Consider the following 13,149-nt stretch of genomic DNA (forward strand, 5'->3'; position numbering starts at 1 on the left):
GATGTCCTTCCTCCCCTGAAGGTTTTAGCCGGGGGGGGGGGAAGCTGGAAGCATATCCAGCTTGATTCTCTGCAGGGTAGGCTCACCTGGTCATGACAGGCTTAGGAGGCTGAGAGAAGATTATGGATTTCGAGCACATGGCCTCACTTTCCTTATGCAGTTCAGAAGTTAGAGGTTTTGTAAGTTCTTCAGTTCATATATCCTAGTTCTTAAAGTTATCGTTAATAAAGTGGCCCTTTGTTGTTGTTATATGCCTACAAGTCAATTATGACTTACGGCGACCCTATGAATCTTTATATAATATCTTTATATATATATATATATTCATAGGGGTTTCATGGTAAGAGGTATTCAGAGGTGGCTTACCATTGCCTTCCTCTAAGCCTATGGCATCAGGTATTCCCAGGCAGTCTCCCATCCAAGTACTAACCAGGCCTGACCCTGCTTAGCTTCCGAGGTCAGATGAGATTGGCTGTGTTCAGGGTAGTATGGCCATAGAAAGTGGCCCTAGGTTACCCCATACCTGTGTCTTGCCTCTTTACTTCCAGTTTCCTGGCACAAACGTTTCATACACATTCAACATTTGCAAGGAAATTTTTAAAATAAAAAACATTGCAAATGTTTAGCTATATAGATTTCACTCCAGTATTTAATTTTGAAGGAAGAAAATTTTAAACAGCACACTAAGTTTTAGGGAAATTTTCAGGCAACAGTGTAATGTTTGAACTTGCTAAAATCTCTTAAATTAGGTATTAATGACAAAATTGGACCTCAAAATGGAATATTCTTCCAAGCCGAGTGTGTGCGCAGGGGGATGTAATGAATTTGCTAAAGCTTGACAAGAGTCACACAAGTGAATTTGCCACACCATGCTCTTCAAAAGCTTGGAGGGAAGGGCATGGCAACTGATTGGTATTGCCAACAGTCTTGATCTCTGGACCCTGCTCTTAGATGCTTGTATTGTGACCAGGGATGGAAAGATCCATCTGCTTCTGTTCTCTCTCTTTCTCATTTTTCCAATGTTAAATTCAGTCCTCTACATTTCTACAGCAATCTGTGAATTTTTTTTTTAAATTCTCATGGAAATTTTCCACCATTTTAGTGCGATTTTCTACAAATAAACTTATTTTTGTGGGCAGTTTTGACAAAGGTACACATTTTTGCAAGCCATTTCTCATCATCGCATGCCTTTTCACATGTTATTTTCGCTCACTCACTTTTATGCACACTTTCCCCAGATGTATGCATTTTTATAAATATTGTTTAGTTGCATCCCGAAATTCTAGTAAATGCGAATTTCAAAGGGTGGCTGTGGTTTGGTTCTCGTATTGTTTCATACATTGTGAATTTGATAAATACTGCTTGAAATGCGAACTGAATAGAAATTCCCACCCATCCCTAATTGTGACCCCTGTAAGACAAACTTATTGCTGAACCTGTATGTAGTCCGGTTGAATAAAACACTCTCTCTCTTACTTGAAAGTCAGAGCCTTTGTCATGGTGTTTTGGGAAAACAAGCCAGGAGGACAGCTATAGAGAGATCATTGCACCAGGTAGGCAACCCTACCTCACAGGGATGTTGGAAAGACTCCATATACACACACTGGAGAAGTAAAATACATACACCCCATATAATAGTTTGTTGCCAAAACCAGTGGTCATTGAAGAACATTTTTTTAAAAAATGAAATCAGTATTAATTCCCTACATAATAAAAGCAGTGACATCTAAGTAAGCCCTGCCTAATTACTTTAAAAATTTGATTGGAGGGGGAAAGAAAGATTTAGAACACAAGCACAATCCTTCGCTATGTTCACTCAAAAGTCGCATTGATTTACAGCACAATCCTAACCATGTCTACTCAAAAGTAACTCCTATTAAATTCAATGGGGTTTACTCCAGGTATGTGGGATTAGTACTGCAGCTTTACTCTCAGAAAAGCAAGTGTAGGATGAAAGCTTCATATTGGGAAGGTTTTTAAAACATTGCCCTCTTCAACAGCCCAGGAAAATCTAAACTTTTTTGACTCCTCATAATTAGAAAAGCGTAACATATTGTAATGGCATTTAGATCTTCTGCACACAAGAGAGAAAGAGACTTTTGCTACTACTGAAAGCTATGAACTTACTCAGTTTATGAGATTTTCAGTCAAGCAGGAAAAAACAGCAGTTTTCTGGACTTGCAATGGGTTCTAGCTATTGCTTGGAGATCAACAATTCCCTTGTCAATCACAACCCTGACTTACAAACCTGAAAGGGTGGGGTTAGAGCAGCCAGCTACAAGCTCATTTAACAAAAGTTGGGGGGCTGATGTTTTGGTGTATATCTCTTGAACCAGACCAACTAGGATTTTTTTAAAAAAATGAAAGCTGAGAATCCAGAGATTGGGGTGACTCACCCAGAGACCCAGATAGGATGCAAAAAATCTGGAGTCTCCGGGTGAAAACCGGAGACCTGACAACCCTAATATAGATATAAGATGAATCTTGGGGCCTGTTTACACCCCAGTAAGATTATAAGAAGAGCCTGCCAAAGGCCCATCTAGTCCAGCATCCTGTTCTCACATTGGCCAAGCAAAAGCCTGTGGGAAGCCCACAAGCAAGACCTGAGTGCCACAATGTCCTCCATTCATGTGGTTCCTGGTAACTGGTGTTCTGAGGTGTTGGAGGTGTTGCCTCCAACAGCGGAGGGAGAACTCTCAAATTCAGACCATGGAATTTTGTTTTATGTATCACAACATCATTACATGGGAGATGAAAGCCTAGAATGGCTAGATGTTAAGTCTGGTTTTCATTGGCAGGGTGACCCAGTTTCTCCTAGAAATATCCTGGGTACACTATTGCACCAAGCAGCCAGAACACCTGGTGTGAGAAAGAGTTGCTAGGAGCACATCCTAATGCCAGTTCTGTGGCTTTGCAATAAATCAGTAACCTTTCTGGGACTCAGATCAATAGTAAGGATAATTTCCAAAGCTCTCTCTGTGTGTGTGGGGGGGTGCATACTGGAACACTTCATGCTTGCCATTAACGTCTGAAATATTACAGCCCATTAATTTTTACAATTTCTGCATAGAAGTTGTTACCCAAGTCTTAGATGCCAGGCAATTATCTTTGCAACTTAGTACAACTTGGTACTGTCCAGAATCATGTTGCAGAGCATGCTGGGCTTTTCTTCCTCCCTAATAGAACAGCCATTCAAAATGTCCTTTGGACAGCAGAAAGAGAACAACAGCTGGGAAATACAGACAACTGGTCCCTTTGCAGCTGAAACTGAATTTAAACTGATGCCTTCAGACACATAACACTATAGTGATGTGGCTGTATAGATGCACAGCGTGATGAGGAACTCAACAAGAAAATAAATTTTGGGGCACATTTTCCTAGCCTCTGCATTAGCTGTTTCCAGTTCCCCCCACAATGTTGGTTCAGAGGGTTGTGCTCTCCAGCCTGCTCATTTCATCCATACGTCTTGAAGATCAGCAGCAAAATAAAACTATTTCTGTTTCTACATATGTGCGTTGCTCAATGGGAGAACATCTGCTTTGAATGCTGAAGGCCGCAGGTTCAATCCACACCATGTACAGGTAGGACTGGGAATGTCTTCTGCCTGAGAACCTGGAGAGTCACTGCCAGACAGTGTAGCAAGATGGATTGGTGACCCGATTCAGTATAAGACAGTATCCTAGGTGTCCTATGTTGGTGAGGAGGATCTTATCCTAAATATTTTCTGCCCTTTAAGATCAATAAACTATGGGTTGTATTCAGCTAAATCCAATGCAGAGTAGGCCCATTTAAATTAATGAACCTAAGTTAGACTACCCATTAACTACAATGGGTCTATTCAGAGTAAGGCTGCCATTGAATACCAGTCTATGGGTTGTATCCAATATAGGGATGGGGGAGAGATTTGATTCAGTTTGCATTTAAAGCCAAATCTATCAAATTTGCACTTTCTGAAACAATAAGAGACCTGAAACACAGCTATCCTTCAAAATCTGCACTTACATGAAGTTTGAAGTGCAGTTCTCCAACCAAACAATGCTTATGAAATGCATATATTAGGGGAAAGTTTACACAAAATAAATATATATGGTGAAAATAACATAAAATGCATATTAGGATAAATTACTTGCAAAAATGTGTACATTAGTAAAAACTGCATATAATAACGTTCCTGCATTTTTGCAAGGAGCGAGTTTGCCGACACCCTACTTATGGGAAGACTCAGGAAGGTTCGAGAAAAATTTGTAATTGGTCAGGTGGTGCACCTTGACCAATTGGGAAAGGGTTTGAGCAGCTATATATAGCCTGCTCCTCCCTAAGAAAGTGCCTTTTTTGCCTTGCAGCACCCACCCACCCCTCCCTTGTCAGTATTGGCTCTGCTAGTCGCCTGAGGGGGCTGAGTAGGAATTTTTTTTTGGAGATTCTGATTTCAGAATGTCTTCGGTTTTGCCTACTCCATACTGCTTGGGTTTGATTCAATTGGCTTGTCTGGGGGGGTCGTGGTGATTCCGGTTTGGCTGGCGTCGAATTTGGGCAGGTGAGGTAATTGGGGTTAAAATTGAGGTGGATGAGGCATTTTGGTAAAGGGCACCCCCTGGTGAAATATCAAGGCGTAATGTCTGGTGTGGATCTGGGGAGTGTCCACGTGGGACCGGCTTGCGCATCATGGTGAACGCCTGTACGGCGGGGCCAGGATGCGGAGGTTGGAACCACCTACCTGACTCCAATTGCAAGGAGGGATAAGTTTTCCCACATCCTTGACTGGGGAGTTGCAGTACGATGTGACTGACTTGCCTCCTGGTTTGTAGGGTCTATACCCTCATAGATAGGTTGAGCCTCACCTGCCCGAAGTATTTGATATTCATTAATTGGCTGATTTGAATTTGATTGATTATGTGTTATATTTTAATAAATATAACATTTCACCATATATGCGTCATGAGTCTTCTTTGGTGTGGTGGCAAAATGTGTTCATTAGGAGAAATTCACACTAAAATGCTAAAGAATTTTCATGAGGATTTAAAAAAGGAGTTATAGCCAATTTGTCCTCCTTAGTCTCAGTGATGCCTTTGTAGGCAAGGAAGAAGATGGGGACAAAACCGCAGTTAGCTCTGCCTGTCATTGGCTCTGGCTCCACCTACTGTTGGGCTCCCTGCCTTCCGCCCTACCAGTTCCAATGGACACCAGCCACTACTGCAAATAAGAAGGCAGGCAGGTGAGGACTGGCCAAAGGTGGTGGGGCAGTGCCTGATTCACCCTAACAGATCAGACTCCACTAGGCTTATAAGATTGGTGGGGTGGAATTGGACTTGGCGGAACAGACTTCCTTTTTGCTTTTTTCACCCCTCTTTCCCCGGTGACTCTTCACGGGCCTGAACAACAAGTGGCCATGCATCTCTGCGATATTTAGAAAGCAAGAATTATGGTAGCTGCAAATGTGGGCTGCAGATTCTGCTAAGGATATGCACCCGCAGCATAGCATGTTATTAAGACTATATTTAGGAGCCAAGATGAAGCCAGCCATGAAACTGAAGTGGCAGACTAACCTGGCTCCCTGAGTCAGAGGCTATTTCTGCGTCGTCTGAGCTGAGAAAATGGTTCATCGGGTCTGATTTCCTAATGGCTTTCCAGTTAAAGGCAATTAGCCCCCCTAAAGAGTCCATAGTCGCTGATGATGAATCTATCCTCACAATGTGGCATCATTCCTTCCCCCGTCTATTGTTTTGTTCTTAAGCAGCATCCGTACAAGAATGTTATTTTCAACTTTCCTTTCTATCAAAAGGATAAAAAGGGACCTTTAACCAGTGTTAAAGGAAGGGTTGTAGAGTTATTTGGATAGGACCTAGACAAAACCACTGTTGTTCAATTCAGCATTCTTGTTTTTGCGGGGTGGGATGCGGTGGGTTTACAGAGCATTACTGATACAGTTCTATCAGGCATAGAGATGGAAAGATCTGTCAGTTTTGATTCTCTCTCTTTCTCATTTTTCCAGCCTTAAATTCAGTTCTCCACATTTCTGCAGCAATTTGATATACTGTACACAGAGAGAGGGGTGGATTCAGACCGAGCTTGAGAAAGATAGAATTTGGCAGGGGATGGGGACAGATAGGGCTTAGTGATATAAACAGTTAGGGTCTGGGTCTGACACTGATGGAAGGATATAGATGGAATTAGTGTAGGGTTAAGTTCAGTTACAATTGTGGCCTCTTGAAAATAGGAATGGACTGTCTTCAAGTCGATCCCGACTTACGGCAACTCTATGAATAGGGTTTTCATGGGAAGCGGTGTTCAGAGGTGGTCTACCATTGCCTTCCTCTGAGGCTGAGAGGCAGTGACTGGCCCAAGGTCACCCAGTGAGCTTCATGGCTTTGGGGGATTTGAACCCTAGTCTCCCAGGTCATAGTCCAACACTAACCACTACGCTGTGTTATATTTATCAACTATATTGTTGTTGTTATGTGCCTTCAAGTTGATTATGACTTATCGCAACCTTATGAATCAACGACCTCCAATAGCATCTGTCGCGAACCACCCTGTTCAGATCTTGTAAGTTCAGGTCTGTGGCTTCCTTTATGAGATCAATCCATCTCTTGTTTGGCCTTCCTCTTTTTCTACTCCCTTCTGTTTTTCCCAGCATTATCGTCTTTTCTAGTGAGTCTTGTCTTCTCATTATGTGTCCAAAGTATGATAACCTTAGCTTCTAATGGTAGTTCTGGTTTAATTTGTTCTAACACCCAATTATTTGTCTTTTTCACAGGCCATGGTATGCACAAAGCTTTCCTCCAACACCACATTTCAAATGAGTTGATTTGCAGACTCTCTGACCGAGGTGCTTGAGGTGGTCTCGGATGTACGAACGCTGTCCCCAGAATTGTTAGTATTGGGAGACTTCAACGTGCATGCCGAGACCACTCTCATTGGAGCCCCTCGGGATTTCCTAGAAACCATGGCTTCTTGGGAACTGTGCCTTAGTAATACTGAGCCCACACATGTAGCCGGTCATGCTCTCGACCTTGTATTTGTCCTGGGAGTGGAGGGGAGTGGTCTGAAGTTGGGGGCTATTTCTTCGACCCCCATGTCATGGTCAGACCACTATCTGGTGAACTTTGTTCTCTCAATGCCACACACCCTCCGCAGGGGCAAAGGACCTATTAAAATGGTCCACCCCAGGCGCCTGATGGATCCTGATGGATTCCTGACTGCCCTTGGGGAATGGGAACCTGCTGAAGGTCACCTGGTCGAAACACTGGTGATGGAATGGAATGAGGGAATCACCAGTGCATTAGACCAGGTGGCTCCGAAACGTCCTCTCCCCCTGAATAGAACTCAGACAGCACCGTGGTACACACCCCGGTTGCGTAGTCTGAGACAGGAGGTGAGACGACTAGAACGCCGGTGGCGGAAATCCCGTTCTGAAGATGTCCGAACACAGGTTAGAGCAGCAATAGCTGCCTACCAGGTGGCAATAAAGGCAACAAAGAAGGATTTCTTTGCTGCCTCTATTGCATCCGCAGAGTGCTGTCCCAGGAAGCTGTTCCAGGTGGTCCGAAGCCTGGTCGGTCCAGTCGCTCAGGAACCCCTGGAACATTCTAAGGCTTCCTGTGACAAATTGGCAAAGCACTTTGCGGATAAAGTCGAACATCTAAAGAACTCGATTCCGTATGCCGTGGATGCGGTAGATGATCCTGAGTTGGCCAGCTGCAATCCGGTTTCATGGGATCTGTTTCGGCCTCTTCCTTCTGAGGATGTGGACAAGGTACTTTCAACTGTAAAGCCTACCACCTGTCTGATTGATCCTGGCCCATCATGGTTCCTTGTGAACTGTAAAGAAAGATTGGGCGAAGGGATTAGGGCGGTGGTAAATGCATCTTTGAAGGAGGGTGTAATGCCACCGGCCCTCAAGGAGGCAATTGTAAGACCTATCTTGAAAAAGTCCTCCTTGGATCCCCAAGTTTTGAACAACTTTTGCCCTATTTCGAATTTACCCTTCTTGGGCAAGATCATTGAGCGAGTGGTGGCAAATCAGCTGTCAGCACACTTGGAGGAAACGGATTATTTGGATCCATACCAATCGGGTTTCAGGACTGGACATGGTACTGAAACAGCCTTGGTCGCTTTGGTTGATGATATGAGGAGGGCTATGGATAGGGGAGAATTCACCTTCCTTGTCCTCCTGGATCTCTCAGCGGCTTTTGATACCGTTGACCACGGTATCCTGTTAGATCGCCTGGGAGGGTTGGGAATAGGAGGCACTGTTTTACAGTGGTTCCGTTCCTTTCTCTCTGACAGGCATCAACAGGTAGCATTGGGGGATGAGACTTCAGACCCTTGGCCTCTCACTTGTGGAGTGCCACAGGGTTCTATTCTCTCTCCCATGCTATTTAACATCTATTTAAAACCGCCGGGTGGCATCATCAGGAGATTTGGGCTGCAGTGTCACCAATATGCTGATGACACGCAGCTCTATCTCTCGTTTAAATCTTCACCAGAGTTGGCTGTAGAGATCTTATCCAAGTGCCTGGAATCCGTGAGTGGATGGATGGGAAGAAACAGGCTGAAGCTCAATCCTGATAAAACCGAGGTACTGCTTGTGGGTGACAGGGGAAAGTTGGGTATTGTTGACCTGGAACTCAATGTGGTAAGATTGCCCCTGAAGGATCAGGTCCGCAGCCTTGGGGTTATTCTTGATTCCAAGCTGTCCATGGAGGCTCAGATTTCGGCAGTGAGCCGGGCAGCTTGGTATCAGTTACACCTGATACGGAGGCTGCAACCCTACCTCCCTGCTCATCAGCTCCCACTGGTAGTGCATGCACTGGTCACCTCTCGACTGGACTACTGCAATGTGCTCTACGTGGGGCTACCCTTGAAAACGACCCGGAAACTACAGCTGGTACAAAATGCGGCGGCCCGTTTACTTACAAATAGCCACCGCCGTGATCACATTACGCCGGTGTTAGTTCATCTACACTGGCTTCCAGTTGCTTTCCGGGCCCAATTCAAGGTGTTGGTATTAACCTTTAAAGCCCTATACGGTCTCGGCCCAGTTTACCTGAAGGAGCACCTCCAGTACCACCAACTTAGCCGCCTGACTAGATCAGCCACGCAGGGCCTTCTCTCAGTACCACCAACGAAAACAGCTAGGTTGGTGGGAACTAGGGAGAGGGCATTTTCAGTGGCGGCCCCCACTCTCTGGAACTCCCTCCCGTTCGATCTTCGACATGCCCCTTCCCTGGATGCATTTCGCCGAGCCTTAAAAATCTGGCTCTTTGGACAGGCCTTCGGGACCTCCGGGGTGGGCTAAGCTTTTATCACTATTACTGAACGCCCGTTGTTTACATACTGTTTTATGCTGTAATTTAATCCTTTATTGTCGACTGTATTGTATTGCTATGTATTTTAAATTGTATTTTACTGGAATTTAATTGTGTACGTCGCCTAGAGTGGCCTTGGCCAGATAGGCGACACAAAAATTAAATTATTATTTTTATTATTATTTCCTTATCCACATTTTTCACTATGTACATCCATACATAGAGATCGGGAATACCATGGTCTGAATGATCCTGACTTTAGTGTTCAGGGATACATCTTTGCATCTGAGAACCTTTTCTAGTTCTCTCATAGCTGCCCTCCTCAGTCCTAGCCTTCTTCTGATTTCTTGACTGTTGTCTCCATTTTGGTTAATGACTGCGCCAAGATATTGATAATCCTTGACAAGTTCAATGCCCTCGTTGTCAACTTTAAAGTTATATAAATCTTCTGTTATTATTTTAGTCTTCTTGACATTCAGCTGTAGTCTTGCTTTTGTGCTTTCCTCTTTAACTTTCAGCAGCATTCGTGTCAGATTATTATTATTATTATTATTATTACTATTATTATTATTATTACTATTATTATTACTATTATTATTATTATTACTACTACTATTATTATTATTATTACTATTATTACTATTACTATTATTATTACTATTACTATTATTATTATTATTATTACTATTATTATTACTATTATTATTATTATTACTATTATTATTATTATTACTATTATTATTACTATTATTATTATTATTATTATTACTATTATTATTATTATTATTTGAATTTATTAGTCACCCATCTGGCTGGTTATCCAGCCACTCTGGGCGACGTACAAAACAGACATACAAATACATTAGACATTAAAAATCTAAAAACAATGATAATAAAATCTACTGGTTTCTGCTAGTACTATATCAATTGTATTAATAAACGCCTAATGCTGAGGTACTGAAGAGAGTGTGATATTAAAGTTCTCACATGTCCTCACATCCTGAAATGTATAAGAATTTGGACCTAAGGCAAAGATCCTGGTAGCAGCAAACTACAGTCTGGGTAAGAAGGAGTTGCCAGTTGTGGTAAAGGCCTGGGAGCATAAGGTATTGCCTTTTAAAGTGATCCGGAATGCCACAGTATGCTACAAGGATGTGAATTTCAGAGCAAAAGGGCAGGAAACACTGCCAAGAGTCCTCTGAGAAACCAAGTAGGCAATAAACTATTCATGATCTCTGAGAGTGAGTGGAGCATCTGTATAGCACGGATACTTTATTAATGATTTGATTTTTAATAGTGCTGAGTCATGATTCACAGGGGGATCCTGTTTTGTGAGCATTTTCCATCACTTATCCTCTGCTGCCCACCGGGATAATTTCAGTTTAGTTTAGTTTTGCTTGCAGCAAAAATTATCTCAACCAATGCTAGTGGCTGCAGACCTGCTTCATTTAAAAATATATAAATGGAAAATGCTTTCTCCAGCACCACCACCCTCTGACCCTGCTCCCAAACAGTTTTGTTCATTGCCTGTGCTTCTCCTTCACAAACCCTACAAAGAACAAGAATTGCTGTTGAGTCTCCTTCAGTGAAGCCGTACAAATATGCCTTTAAATATGTTTCACTGATATAGTGATATACTTCAGACTATAGCCCTGAGGAGCAGTACTCTCTTTAAAGACAGACAGACAGACAGACAGACAGACAGACAGACAGACAGACAGACAGACAGACAGACAGACAGACAGATAGATAGATAGATAGATAGATAGATAGATAGATAGATAGATAGATAGATAGATAGATAGATAGATAGATAGATAGATAGATAGATAGATAGATAGATAGATGGATAGATGGATAGATGGATAGATAGATAGATAGATGAAACTATGGCACACATTTTGCATTTATTTCAAGTCATAGGCATGAGATCTGGCAGAAAGCCTGCCGTTTTTAAGGGGTTGTCTCTCATGCTCGCCCTACTCAAAGGCTGGGTGAGAATCTCGATTCAGTTCACATTTCAAGACAAATCTATCAAATTTGCACTTTTCAAAACAACATGAGAACTGAAACATAGTCATCCTTCACAATTCATTTTGGAATTTTGCTTTCAATTTTGCAGTGCCCCTAGCCAAGCAAGCAATATTTACAACAATGCGTATGTAAGGGGAAAGTGTGCAGAAATATGTATATATCAGTGAAAATAACATGAAAAAATGCAATATATGATGAGAAGTGGCGTGGAAGAATGTGTACATTAGTCAAAACTGCCTACAAAAATGTGTTTATTAGGAGAAATTCTCACAAAAATGCCGGAGAATTTGTATAAAGATTTTAAAAAAAGAAAAGAAATCACAAATGGCTGCAGAAGTGTGGAGAACTGAATTTAAGGTTGAAAAATGAGAAATTGAGAGAAGCAAAACTGAGAGATATTTCCGTCTCTAGACTAGAGCTATTGAAGTTACTGTAAACAACTAACTTAAATTCATTCATTTATTACAATGGGACTACTCTAAGTAGGATTAGCACTGGCTGGAACCCCATATATTTTCTGCAGGCAAGGGTTAGCAATCATCAAAGAACTAGCAGCAAAGATGCTTTTGGATAGTAAGGGGATTGTGTCGCAAGCTTATTTATACTGTTGTGTGATGTCTCAGGGCATCATTATTGGGACCATAGAGGCAGATGGGGTTTTGTCCAGTTTCCTGCTTGATACAGGAAATCCAGATGTTAGAGCATCCCCAACAGATGGCTGTCCAGCCTCTGCATGAAAAATCCCAGCAAGGAAATGTCCACCTCCCCGCTAGGTAATTGGTTCCATTGTCAAACTGTATCAAGAGGTTTCACCTAGGCCACATTCACACCATGCGTTTATTCCACTTTAAATAGCCATGGCTCCCCCCAAAGAATCCTGAGGATTGTAGTCTGTGGAGAGTGGTGATAGCTGTTAGGACTCGGAGACTCCTATTCCCCTCATAAAGGTGCAGTTCTCAGAGTGCTCCGGGAAGAGGGACTAACTGTTAAACCACACTGGGACCACAGGAGTCTCCCAACAACTCTCAGCACCCTTCACAAACTACAATTCCCAGGATTCTTTGACTGTTTAAAGTGGAATGATAGTGGAATAAAGGTATAGTGTGAAAGTGGCCTCAGTATTCAGCTAGGAATGGTGGGAGTTGTAATCATTTTTAAAAAACCAAATTCATTACACTAGGGAAAACTCCTTGCCTCATGTGTATGTTTGTCAAAACTGAGTGCACAAATATGTGTTCAAAATTGCGCTAAAATGCTGATGAATTTTCATGGAGAATATATATATTTCGCTAGCCAATTCCTGCAGAAGTGTGGAGAACCAAATGGGGAAATGAGAGCCTGAGAGAAACCAGAATAGACAGATCTGTCTCTCCCTAGTTTTACTGAGTCGGACAACTGACCCACCTAGCCCAGTGCTAACTGCTCTGATTGGCAGGGGCTCCCTCAGGTTTCAAGCAGAAGCATTTTCCAACTCTGGCTTCTGAGGCCTTATTAGCTGAAGATGTTGGGGACTGAACCCCAACATGTCATCTACCACTGAACTATTTGCCTTGCCCCATCCCGTTTGGGAACATATTTTAGATGCAGCAATTAAAATGGAAATTAATCTCAACTGCCAAGACATTTTGCAACTCACGATTATCATCACTGTCTCAGTAACATCAGTATAAATGTTTACAAGGCTTCCTGTCTCATCACCGGCTGCCTTCTTGAACGTTTGCTTCATGTCATCCCTGAGCTACCTACATGCAAATCGACCCACCGTGTGGTTGCTTCCCCTTCACGATAGACAGTGATCATTCAT

General features: G+C 42.6%; 1 pseudogene; it reads right to left on the reverse strand.

Annotated features, from left to right (window-relative positions):
- Positions 1 to 381: 381 nt before the first annotated feature.
- LOC133370149 (5S ribosomal RNA) lies at positions 382 to 500 on the reverse strand (annotated as a pseudogene).
- Between the last annotated feature and the right edge of the window lie 12,649 nt (positions 501 to 13,149).

This window comes from Rhineura floridana, chromosome 14 (genome assembly GCF_030035675.1).
Source record: "Rhineura floridana isolate rRhiFlo1 chromosome 14, rRhiFlo1.hap2, whole genome shotgun sequence".
NCBI lineage: Eukaryota > Metazoa > Chordata > Lepidosauria > Squamata > Rhineuridae > Rhineura > Rhineura floridana.